Here is a 13,697-nt window from a genome sequence, read left to right as displayed (position 1 = left end):
GTCACGGTCACGTAATCAATCCTTAGCTCTACATCGTTAAGAGCAGCATTTGGAATAGCTATGTTTTTAAAACTTGGGAACAGAGCAGCAGTATGAATAGCCATGTTTTAAAGCGTGTACACATCACCTATCGATTTTACATGCATCGACTATCGTACTAAACTTCTTCCGCTAGATTGTGCTGCTATCTTTGCATAACATACATACCCATAAACTTAAAGTACAAAGAATAGCCATGTTTCAAAGCGTGTACACATTATCTATCGATTTTGCATACACCGACTCTCGTACCAAACTTCTTCCGCTAGATTGTACCACTATCTTAGCATAACCTATACGCATGAACTTAAAGTACAAAGAATAGCCATGTTTCAAAGCGTGTACGCATTATCTATTGATTTTGCAAGAATCGAATATCATACTAAACTTTTTTCACAAGATTGTACTGCTATCTTAGCATAACGTATACGTGTGAACTTAAGGTACAGAGAATAGCCATGTTTCAAAGCGTGCACACAATACCTATTGATTTTACATGAATCGACTATCATAGTAAACTTTTTTCACTAAATTGTACTGTTATCTTAGCATAACCTATACGCATGAACTTAAAGTACAAAGAATAGTCATTTTTCACAGCGTGTACACATTACCTATCGATTTTGCATGCATCGAATATCATACTAAACTTCTTCCACTAGATTGTGCTGCTATCTTAGCATAACCTACACGTATGAACTTAAAGTACAAATAATAGCTAAGTTCAAAGCGTGTACACATCACCTATCGATTTTGCATGCATCGACTTTCGTACAACGATCGCATATGTGTATTGCTAACGTATGTGTATAAAGTTATACTTCTCCCGCTAGAGTGTACAACGATCACAAATGTGTGCTGCTACCTATGTGCGTGAATTTAAAGCATAAAGAATAGCGTGTACACATCACGTATCGATGATGCATGCGCCGACTATCGTACTAGGCTTCTTCCGCTAGAGCATGTAGCAATTGCTTTTGTGTATCCCTAACCCATGTGCACGAACTTAAAGCACAAGAAAGAGCTATGTTCTAAAGCGTGTACACATCACCTATCGATGATGTATGCATCGACTATCGTACTAAACTTCTTCCACAACAGCGTGAAATCATCGCTTGTGTGTGTTGCAATCTTAACATAACCTATGTGCACGAACATAAAGCACAAAGAATAGCCAAGTTCAAAGCGTGTACACATCACCTATCGATTTTGCATGCATCGAATTTCGAATTAAACTTCTTCCACTAGAGCGTGCGACAACCTTATAACTATGCTGCTAACTTAGCATAACTTATACGCATGAACTTAAAGCATAAAGAATAGCGATGTATAAAAATCTTGTGAACATAGTAACAGTAAGAATAGCAAGGTTTAAAAGCGTGTACATATCACCTTTTGATAATGCATACATCAACTATCGTACTAAACAACTTCTACGCGAGCGTGCGACCATCGCTTGTACGTGTGCTGCTATCTTAACAAAACCTATGTGCACGAACTTAAAACATAAAGAATATTTATGTGTAAAAATCTTGTGAACATAGCAGAGTGTTAACTACGTAGGTGTAGACATTGAACATTGCATGCTGAAGCAACATACTACGTGACCGTGAGGTCACAGCCACGTGCCCTTGTTTGGTAAACATAGCCACGTGCTTTTTGGACAGCTGTCTCCTTGACGAACCCTAACCTCACTTTGGAGGACAATAGAGCGTCGCTAACCTCACTGCTGCCATCTTTACGGCGGTAAACCTCAAGGCTGCCACCTTATGCATGTTATAGCGTGGAATTTAAAATCCAACAACACAACATTGCTAACCTCTCTGCTATCATCTTGAAAAATTCAGTGTTCCAAACACTAGTTAGAAAAACGTAACTCATCGCACCTCGGGGATTTTATTAGGAAAGACGTAACCCCTAGGTTCCATTCCTTGTTCTGAACATAAAACCATTTACCAATAAAGATTAATTTTATACACTTAACAAAGTACAACCGTTCTTGCTGATAGCGATCGATGAGGTTGTTGCTCCATTAGCCCTTTAGCCCATTAGCCCTTTTGCCCATTAGCCCTTTAGCCAATTAGCCCTACAAGGAATGTGCGGTAAGGAGGAGGAAGAGTCCTTTCATCCTTTTTGCCCTTCTGATAAGATGTAACCCTTGGGTTCCATAAACTATCACGATTTCTTTTTCGGCTCAGCATTTTGCATAGTAGCCCTCGCCTGCACAAGCTACATGCTTGTAATCCGTGTCAACAGATTGAAACAATATGTTTCCGAACCGATATTTCATGTTACATATTTATGTAATAACTTGTTCAACAGCTAGGGACTTAAATTAAGCAGAGTATTTCTTATAGCACTAGTGTTCTGTTTAATTTTACTTCCCACATAAGCTACATGCTTGTAACCCATGCCAACAGATTGACTGATATTTCATGTTACATGTTTATGCGATAACTTGTTCGACTGATTTTCACACAAGACGAATGATGGAAGGTAAATAATTTGAAGCTGTACTTTTGCTATATCGTTTACCGTGCGAGTTGGCTGCGCAGTATGGGTACAGTGTGTTTTTTATTTTTAAACTAGGCAAATCATTGAAGTTGTAGTTTTGCAATATCGCTTACTGAGCGAGTTAGCTACGCGATATGTGCACAGTGTGTTTCCATAGTTTTTGATTTTACACTAAGCAAATCATCAAAATTGTACTTTTGCTCTGAACACATCAAACAATGTTCTGATCATATGTTGAAGTTAACTACGTCGATTACAGTGTTCGATTCTAGTCTTGTTATGTTTCATTCTGATCTTCTTAGACACAAGGGTACCCTCTAACATGTTCTAAACACATGTTGTATTGAGTACAGTGTTCGATTCTAGTCTTGATCACTTATTTTGTGTTCTGAACACATCGATCAATGTTCTGATCACATGTTGTATCGAGTACAGTGTTCGATTCTAGTCATGATCACTTATTTTGTGTTCTGAACACATCAATCAATGTTCTGATCACATGTTGAAGTTAACAACATCGATTACAGTGTTCTATTCTAGTCTTGTTATGTTTCAATCTGATCTTCATAGAACAAGGTTATCCCCTGACATATTCTAAACACATGATGTATTGAGTACAGTGTTCGATTCTAGTCTTCATCATTTATTTTGTTTTCTGAACACATCAATCAATGTTCTGATCACATGTTGTATCGAGTACAGCGTTTGATTCTACTCTTCTTATGTTTCGAAAGTCTAAACATGCACAATAATGTTATCGCTGCACACGCTTGCCTTCGCGATGCAGATTTAAACTTTTTCGATATAAAGCTATGCCTTGACATAAGAGGCGGAGGAGGAGGAGGAGGAGGAGGAGATTGATAAGGCCTTAACAGCCTATGTATAGTCGCCATTGTTTAAGGATGACAGCTGTCAAAAGAATTTTTCAAATTATCCGCCACCACATTTCAGCTAAAGAGGGCAGCAGGGTGCTCTGTTGATTAAGCACATAGAATTTCAAATTTCCCTCCACCGCATGCATAACAGCAGCTGTTATCTTGCGCAGTAGCCTCTACGCCAGCTTTCTTCATAAGAGTAGCCGCCATCTTGTGCGAGCACCCCTAGGCTGTCTCATAAGGAGCTATGTATAGTCACCATTTTGTGTCCGCCATCTTGCGTAAGCATCCCTAGGACGTCTCAAGCCATCTTGTGTCTCATAAGAGCAGCCACCATCTTGTAGAAATAGATAGCTGCCAATGCCAAAGGGCTTAAATAGGAATCGAACCGTTGATCTCATCATTAGACTATGTTTTCTCTTGTTCTTGATACTACGAACCTACGTATTAGGCGGTAAAATTGTGTCCGTTTTGCTCTACGATGCACCGTTTTCGAGATATTTAACATTTTGTATTTAAGCCCCCAAATTTAATGAATCGAACCAGCATGGTACGTTATACTCTCTACCATAGCTAGACCTGTTCATGTTACGAAGACTCGCTTCAATACAAGCTAAAACAGAGCAAATGCCAAAGGGCCTAAGTAGGAACCGAACCGTTGATCCCATCATTAGACTATTGTTTTCTTGTTCCTCATACTGCGAACCTACGTATTAGGCAGAACAATTTTGTCCGTTTTGCTCTACGGTGCACCGTTTTCGAGATATTTAACATTTTGCATTTAAGCCCTAAATTTAATGAATCGAACTAGCACGACACGTTAGCCTCTAAGCTAGCTTTCTTCATAAGAGTGGCAGCCATCTTGCGCAAGCACCCTTAAAGCGTCTCATAAGGAGTTGTGTATAGCCGCCATCTTGTGTCCGCCATCTTGCGCAAGCATCCTTAGGGCGTCTCAAGCCATCTTGTGCAAGGACCCTTAATCCATCCTATAAGAGCAGCCGCTATCTTGAGCAAGCATCCCTAGGGCATCTCATAAGGAGTCATGTATAACTGCCATCTTGCGCAAGCATCCCAAGGGCGTCTCATAAGAACCTATGTATAGCAGCCATCTTGCTTAAGCACCCTTAAGGAGTCATGTATAGCCACCATCTTAAGCAATTAGCGTCGAGAGATGGCTGCTGTAGAATTTTCCTTTTTAAATTATCCACCACCACGTTTCAAAGGTATCTAGCTAAAGATGGCAGCACGGTGCTCTCTTGATTAAAGATGGCGGATGACAGCTAACAGAACTTTTCAAATTGCCCGCTACTACAGAGGGCAGCACGGTGCTCTGTAGATTAAAGATGGCGTATGACAGCTGACGAAATTACCCGCATGGTAGCAGCACGGTGCTCTGTTGATTAAAGATGGCAGATGAGACCTGTCAAAAAAGCACATGGCTTTGTTTTCAAACAAGAGCACGTGGAATTTGCCGCCACCACATTTCAAAGGTATCTAACTAAAGAGGACAGCACTATGCTCTGTTGATTAAAGATGGCGGATGGTAGCTGTCAAAAAAGCACGTGAGTTTGTTTCCAAACAAGAGCACGTGGAATTTTTCAATTTGCCGCCACCACTTTTCAAAGGTATCTAGCTAAAGATGGCAGCACGGTGCTCTCTTGATTAAAGATGGCGGATGATAGCTAACAGAACTTTTCAAATAGCCGGTTACTACGTGCTTAAGGTAGTAGCCATAAAGAGGGCAGCACGGTGTTCTGTGGATTAAAGATGGCGGATGACAGCTGACGAAATTGCCCGCATGATAGCAGCACGGTGCTCTGTTGATTAAAGATGGCGGATGACAGCTGTCAAAAAAGCACATGGCTTTGTTTCCAAACAAGAGCACGTGGAATTTGCCGCCACCACATTTCAAAGGTATCTAGCTAAAGAGGGCAGCACTGTGCTCTGTTGATTAAAGATGGCGGATGACGGCTGTCAAAAAAGCTCGTGAGTTTGTTTCCAAAGAAGAGCATGTAGAATTTCTCAAATTGCCGCCACCACATAGAGGGCAGCACGGTGCTCTCTTGATTAAAGATGGCTGCTGTCATGTGGAATTGCCTGCCACCACATTTCAAAGGTATCTAGCTAAAGAGGGCATCACGGTGCTCTCTAGATTAAAGATAGCTGCTGTCAAAAAGCATTTTTCACATCATCCGCCACCACATTTCAAGGGTAAGTAGCTAAAGAGGGCAGCACTGTGCTGTATAGATTAAAGATGGCGGATGACGGCTGTCAAAAAAGCACGTGGATTTGTTTATCTCGCGCTAGTGAGGTTAAGTTGGTAGCACTAAGGTTTAGGCCCGTTAAGATGGCAGCACTGCGGATGACAGGTGACGAATTTGCAGCTACTGCGATAAAGAGGGCAGCACAGTGCTCTGTGGTTTAAAGATGGCGGATGACAGCTGTCAAAAAAGCACCTGGATTTGTTTACCTATTCAAATCTCGCACTAGTTAGGTTAAGTTGGTACTACTGAGGTTTAGGCCCGTCAAGATGGCAGTACTGAGGTTAGCGATGCGTTGTTGTCTGTCAAAAAGCCCGCGGCTGTCAAAAAACACGTGGATTTGTTTACAAATTCAAATCTCGCGCTTGTGAGTTTAAGTTGGTACTACTGAGGTTTAGGCCCGTCAAGATGGCAGTACTGAGGTTATCGATGCGTTGTTGTCGATGACAGCTGTCAAAAAGCACGTGGCTTTGTTTACAAATTCAAATTTCCCGCGGGAGGCTGAGGAGGCCTCTGGGAAGGCCCCTCGGTAGGCGGAGGCGGAGGAGGCCTCTGGGAGGGCCTCCCGTGAGGCGGAGGCGGAGGGTCCCCTGGGAGCCCTGAGGCGGAGGCGGCGGCAGAACTGTCCTATTATACTACTGTTATAGTTCGTTACGTTATGCCAGGGTATTTTGCCTGCGTCCTCTAAGAGTCTATCTTTATTTACATTTTTCAGTAGTCGATAGGTGATAAATTTCTGGGAGGGTTTCGTTGGCCGAAGTTTATACGAGATGTATATTGCGTCGTGTGCAAGTATACCAGGTACAGAGGTTTGACCAACATTGAGAACTCTGTCTGAGTTGCTAGTAACTATAAGATCTAATAGTGTGCGCGAATGAGATGTATGGTGAGTCGGAGAGAGAGGTAAGATTTCCATATTATAGGCTTGAAACAATGTTCTGAGTCGTGTGGATTCCGAAGAAGTTGCGTCAGTTATGTCCGTATTGAAGTCTCCCATAATTATTGTGTAAGGGTAGTCTGGCAGTAGTTTAGTTAAGTCAGCTTCAAAATCTTCTAAGTGACCTGTATTTGGTTTGTAAACTACTCCTACAAGGGCTTTAATCCCGTTCGTTGTTATTTCTACGAACATGTATTCTGGTTTTCTCTTATACCTGCCTGGTGAATGACCTAACAACTTAGGTTTGAGGCTAGATAGGTATAGCCACATACCCCTCCACCCAGTTTGTGAGTGCGGTCATTTCTCAGAAGCGAGTAGCCTTGAAGATGACACAAAGAAGACTGGCTATTATTTGTTAACCATGACTCAGACACAAGCAGGACATGGAAAACAGGTGGAGTGAATATTTCTACAATCTCGTCCATTCGGTTGGCTGCTAATATACTTTGCGCGTTTATATGACAGACGTGTAGAGCTCTGGGATGTTGGGAGACGAAATTCTTGAGGATACTAGCGCTACTTTGGTCAAGGTTTGCGCTAAAGGGTGAGGGGAGTGGAGACAGCGGAAGGACGGGAGAGGGTAGCCGGTCTGAGGCGACATGAGGTTTCTGTTGAAATCGACTAGTGACGTCAGAGGAATTTGTTTTGTCACTTGTAACTCTTGCCAACTTGGAACGATGAGAGTTAACAAAATGTACAGATAAACACAAAGAGCTAGGAGGAATTTAACGTTAATTGAAGTAGTGGGGTGCAGGAATATAATCAACTGTGCCTAGAATTATCTAATTATTTTCAAGTGCGACTAAATTAAGGGTGTTGTGTCTAACTTAGCAAGATGAAAATTAAAAGTATTTAAAAATGAAAGTTGCTAAATGAATAATTAATCATCACGAAATAAGAAAGCAAATTCAATTATTTAGTAAAATATGTAGATGAATAGTAGCAAAATAAATTTTAACTAAGCTAAACGAAAATAAATGATAATTCACTAAACTATTCTAAGATAAAATGTAACGATCTTGAGAGAAATAAATATGGACTAATCTAGGAATATAAACACTCAGTTCAGTGAATTGTTATATTTAGCTGCTGTCACTGTCCTTAGGAATGTCACTCAGCCGGTTAATTCTAATTTTACTGCCATCTGGTTTCTTAATAATGATGTCTCCACTCGAGGTCCAACAATTGCTCTGATTAAAGCGGAGAATAGCAGCCTTAAGAATTGACAGTCTGGTGGAGGTTAGATCCTCGCGAATTGTTACTGGGGTACCTTTCAATTTTCGCTTATTGCGAAACCCTGCCTTGTTCGATATGGTGTGAATTTGACAATGATTGGCCGAGGTTTCCCTGGAAATTTAGGTCCGACTCGGTGACTCCTATCAATGTCTTGCAAATTCACATTCACACCTATCTCCCTAAAAACATTTACTGAAAGTTCGTCCGTATTTTCACTTACACTTTCCTGTAACCCAAAAATTCTAACGTTAGCTCTTCTACTGTATTGTTCCAGTGAGTCACATCTTGCAGCAAAGTCTTCCCTCGTCTCGCGGATTTCTTTATCCCTGCTCTCGAGTTTTGCGTTTAATTCTGCCACAATTTCAGAATTGAACTGGAGAGATTTTTCTAATTCCTTTATGACGAGTTCTGTCACACGCTCCGATATGGCGGCTACTATCTTTTCGAGAAACTCACCAGAGCTGATGGTTTCGTTTAGTATCCTGGTGACTGCCTCTTCAACAGGGTTGGCACTGCTGCGGTTGGCACTACTGTTCGGGTCACTGGTGTCGCGCTTGCTGCGGCCCATATTGCCTGAGAAATCACTACTTAATGTTGGTGAACTGATTGTTACAATGACTGATACTCGCTGGTTTGTCTCAACACTGTATTACAAACTCGTGTACCACTTATTATATAGCTACGTTTAGAATAACACCTTCTAATTCACTTAAACTTAGGAGCCGGTCTTACGCACGTCCGTTACCCATACCAGAAAAGATAAAGGATTGTATTGTTTTTTCTAGTTGTAGCCATTCTCATCTTTACCTTGACGTATTTATTTCAATTTTCACCTCGTTTTATATGTATCCAATGAAAACTGCTCTTCCAGCAACGTTTTGTTTGAGAAAGCATCATTGAAGGTTAACTTCCCATATGTTACAAGTAAGACTCCAAGGATTAACAGCACAGTGTAGCCAAGTTTCAGTGTCACGGCCTTTAGTATAGTCTGGCCATGCTCCATGCCACGACGAATTCATCAATGTATTGCAGCTCGTGATGGGCACATCCTGTATTGATTGTTGTCCAAATTTGCCGTCAGAGGGGTCTGGAAGTGTAATCATCGAATCACAACCGAACACTCGTCCTGCATGTTCAATTGCAGCAATGTAGCACCACTCCTTCTGGGTGTTGCAATTTCCATTTTCTTTGGTGTATATTTGATTCACTTCCATACCATAATATTTTAAATTTCATAACCATTTCATACGCACGAGATGAGAGGGGTAACGCCCTATGGTAATGGAATAGACCACACCGCCTTCAATTCTACGCCTAGTGTCGGGTAGTGGAAAATAATCCGACTCCCTGACTACTCTGCGTGAACGAATTTCTACTCAGTTTGATTACAAGGCATCTGACTTTCCGTTTTAGGAGAACCTTACAAAAATGTAATCCTACTCCTCACTATGTTTAAGGGTGAGGAAATGCCATCACAGACAGATGAACTGTATATACATCTCGCCAGTCATATAGGATTTAGCAGGCGAGGGAAAATCCCCAGCAGTGTGTTTCGTGATGTAAAATTGGCTACCTGCCATGTATAGCATAAGTTGAAGCCAAGTGATATAAGTGCTAGTGTGACACCAGGGCGAGTATCAGAGGAGATGCTGTGAAGCGCAACAGCTATAGCCGGCTGTTAACACTATGATAAAAATTTACTGTACAAATACACTTTTAAAAGCAGTGATTCCAACTTACCATATTAAACAATGAATACCCAGTTCATATGTGATCTCACAAGGCAATTAAGTTGCCAGCAGAATAGAATTCTCTACCATTGTGCACTGAACTGTCATGTTCAGAGTTTGAATCGCTATTCCTGTCACTACCAACATGTATGATGAGTTCTCCGAGCTACACATTCCTCTTCCAGTACTCAACTCTTAACTTGTATACAAATTCATACTCATTCCATTCCTCACTTGTAACGGCTGCAAAGGAAGAACACTGTGGTGATGCACTCTTTATCCCTGAGTAACTGGTACATATTTTTGTCAGCAGTTAGGTGCTTCACAGTATTCCAATTTGTGATTAGCCAGTTCTCTTAATTCGTATTTACTGCCAGATGTTGAAGGTACTTCATTAATCTGATGGGTGTAGTACATCACATTGTTCATCACTATGTCACACTTGATATGTGTGGTACAAGCTGTTTTAAGTCAAGTTATGAAGTTATATACCTCCATTTCACCTTGGTAAAATATTTGGTTTTCAATTTGAACATGCAGAGTCCGCAGGGTACAAACCGTTTCTAACTACCTGCATATGATCTTTCGCTGACCTGCACTGTCCAAAGATGAATTATACTCCCAAAACTTCATTACAGTATAGGATGGACGGAAAAAATATTTCATCTAAAAATAGGACCGATCTCTTGTCTTTCTCTGCTGAAGTTCTCAGGTACACCAATGTCTTAAGCAGAATTTAGTTTCTTCCATGTTCTTCACACTTCTTAAATTTAAAGCCTATTGAGAGCAATACTTATCTGAGATGTTTGCGACTCGCCTTGTAATACAGCAACCTTGAAAGGGACTTATCCTGCATCCACCTTATTCAATGCCAATGCGTACTGGTGTCGATACAGAACAGCGAATATGAGATTTATAAACTGCAGATCACCTTGTTCCGTCTGATGATGCACTTGCCTGTATCACCTAGTGCAATTTCCTTATTCACTACTCCCTTTTTACCCAGAGTGGATAACTTCATCCCATCATCACCTCCCTTCTGATTTTCTCAATAAATGGCTGATGTTTCCTTACCACTGAAGCTCGTTTACTTGCTTGAAAGAAAGCTAAAGGAAATTGCACCCTTTTCTAAACCACGAAAAGCAATTACATTCCCTATAAACAACTTTGTTTTAGGACCTGCCATCACCTAACATATGGAGGCAATACACTTCCGAAGGAATACGATACATTCAATGAACGGCGTCAGCTAAAAGACAGTTCAACACTCGGCATACAAAAGCCGACTGCACAGCTAATAAGGCACCTTCCCCGCCAGCACATACCCCAGTCTTGCCAAGCTGTGCACAGTACGGACGAGAATTCCTTTTCCTCGGGCGTTTAGAGAAAAATGGCTAAAATCTGGAGAATCTCAAAGCATCTCGAAAGAAACTGAATAGTGCCACATTCCTTGAGCGCCATTGCAACAAAATGTTGGTGTTAGAACTTCTTTCTCAAAGAGCAACATTCGGGTTATTTTAAACAACGGCATTCTTTGTTGATCTGCCCTGGAACACTTGGAATGTTTCTTTTGCTCTTATATTTAAGTTTATATGAACACATAAAGGAATGTTATAGAAAATAACTTACTTTAGATGGTCTTCAGAAATGAACACAAAAATTAAAATCAAATAGTCCATTCGTAACTCTCACAATGGTTTCATGGGCTGTGAGATAGTGGAACACCTTCTTACATTATTTTAAAGACGTAATATTTATTATGAAATGTAAACTTCTCGAACTTACGCATCGGTAATTACTTAGTATCTATTTCTGGAGCAGAAGTCATAGAATCAGATGTCGAAGAGACTCACACTACCCCCATATTATTCACTTCACAGATATATACACATATCGATACAGTGGGCAACATTAGCATTGAATCATACAATAATGTTGACTCGACGAAGCAGGCAACGTGATCTTGGTGTCACTGAACTGCGACTACCAGAGTCAAGATTTTGTCTGTCATAAACGTGTTAGATTGTTAATAACGTAATTCTAAATACAGGATGTAATGAAAGTAACATTAACATACACTTCTTTAACATGGCATTGCAGTTTATTTTCTGAGTTGTCCCTGAAATATTCACGGGCCCATGATTTCCTCTTGGTAGCTATCAATATGCGCTCTAAGAACTGCATCGCTTTAACGGCAGTCAAATGATTAGGCTTAAATTAAATGACTGACTTTTCCTCGTAGGTTAAGTGTGATGTTGCATACCTACTTACAGCTCGTTAGTGTATCATTCCCCGTGAATAGAAGGCCAAACTTCCATTCACGACACAACCTGTTGTCCCGTTGCGCACGCTGTCAAAGCCTGTCGTTCTCAGTGTGCCACGTAACTGTGGTATAAGGTGCGTGCTTATGTCCTCGAGAGTATCATGAGGCATGCTTTTAGTGAGAAAAGCATTGAGAAGTTCTCGAGAATCTTGTTACCTATCCCTAGTGCACAGTGACAAAGCATATAACTAGAGCTATTCAATATTGGCTTAACGGCAACGTCTCCCATGAGACCTGGGTGAGCACTGACCTGCGTTCACCGTTCGACAACATTAGGCAATCTTCCCTTTTATTGGCTTGTGACGGTACACTCCCCTGTGCAGATTAGAAAGCTATTGGTCTTGGATGACTAGGGCCAGAAGAGCAGGTAAGTTATCGAGAAGTTTGCATTTCCCAGAAGTTTCACTTGGAGTTGCTGAGATCTAGATAAGGAGGTACAGGCCTCACATGTGCTATTGGTGACTTGATCCGGCATGTGGAATACGGTATCAAGAGTTTTAGTTCACACTGAAAAGCTGGGACTCCAAGAGTAAGAGCTGTTTCATGAGAAGGTAGACATTTGTGGCTTCCCCAGAACACATTAGCAATATTGAGACACAACACATCGCAAGGGACACATTCCTCTACACGATCATGATCGTGTTGATCACCAGTCATATCAGTGCAGAAGTATGGAAAATCACAGACGTTGATCTGAAAAAGCAAAGGGGATTTGGCTAGGACTGAGAAAGGAGAATGCCTCATACATTTTGTGATTTAGACAATAACACTCCTTCAATTCATGTTTATTACTATTAATTTGCAACATATAAAAGAAACAGAAGAAAAATTCTACTCATGGCATCTCTAAAATACAAAATGAACTAAGATTAGCACAAAGTCACATAATCTCTGTGTCACAAAACAATCAAGATCTCGCAAGTTAACATAACACATCTCGTTCCATAAGCTGTAAAAATTCTTCTTTCTTGAGGAAACCACTTTTCATTGCTCAGAATTTAAATCCAGACCTCCTTGGTAATCAACCAATAGTAATGTTATCCAGAAATTATGCCCCACAAAAAAGATATTTTAAATGTTATTTAAACACCACTACTAAAATAAGTGTGTTTTAGATTCACACAAAATACCATTCCTCATTCAATTCTGAAGAGTTCGAAAGAAATACCCTATACAGTGTGGCGCAAAAGTCACTGGACACTGATTTAAACAAAAGATTGAATTTATGTTTCATTACAAACACAAACAATGCTAACTGTATTCCGTCTGCATGAATACATCGTTCAAGTCTTACATACTATATGGCATAGTGTGGTATCACTGTCCAAATCATGAAATGCGTCGTGTATGTAGTCTTTTATTTCAGCAATGGTCCTTAAAGACATCACGCAGGAAAAGTCCACAGACGTGATATCTGGTGAACGTGGAGGCATGTCACCCTTCGACCAATCACTTTTCTTTGGAATGTTTCATTTAAATAATCGCGGACGGCAGTGACATAATGTGGTGGTGCCCCATCACGTTGAAAGTACTTTTCTTGAAAGTTTTCAGCACAAGTCCTGGTACCAAGTAATTCTGAAACATGTCCAAATACTTATCCCCTGTAACTGTTCCGTCAAAAAACATGGTCCAAATACGCCAAATAATGATATTGCCCCCAGACACTCACACCAGGTTGATTTACTTGCTCTTCTAAGAAAAGATGTTTATTCTCAGTATACCAGTACGTGCATTTATGTCCGTTAACTTAAAATTGGCCTCATCTGACTAAAGAATGCTATT

This window comes from Anabrus simplex, chromosome X (assembly GCF_040414725.1).
Source record: "Anabrus simplex isolate iqAnaSimp1 chromosome X, ASM4041472v1, whole genome shotgun sequence".
NCBI classification, from domain to species: Eukaryota; Metazoa; Arthropoda; class Insecta; order Orthoptera; family Tettigoniidae; genus Anabrus; species Anabrus simplex.
The sequence above is the reverse complement of the archived record's forward strand: the minus strand, read 5'-3'. Positions refer to the sequence as shown.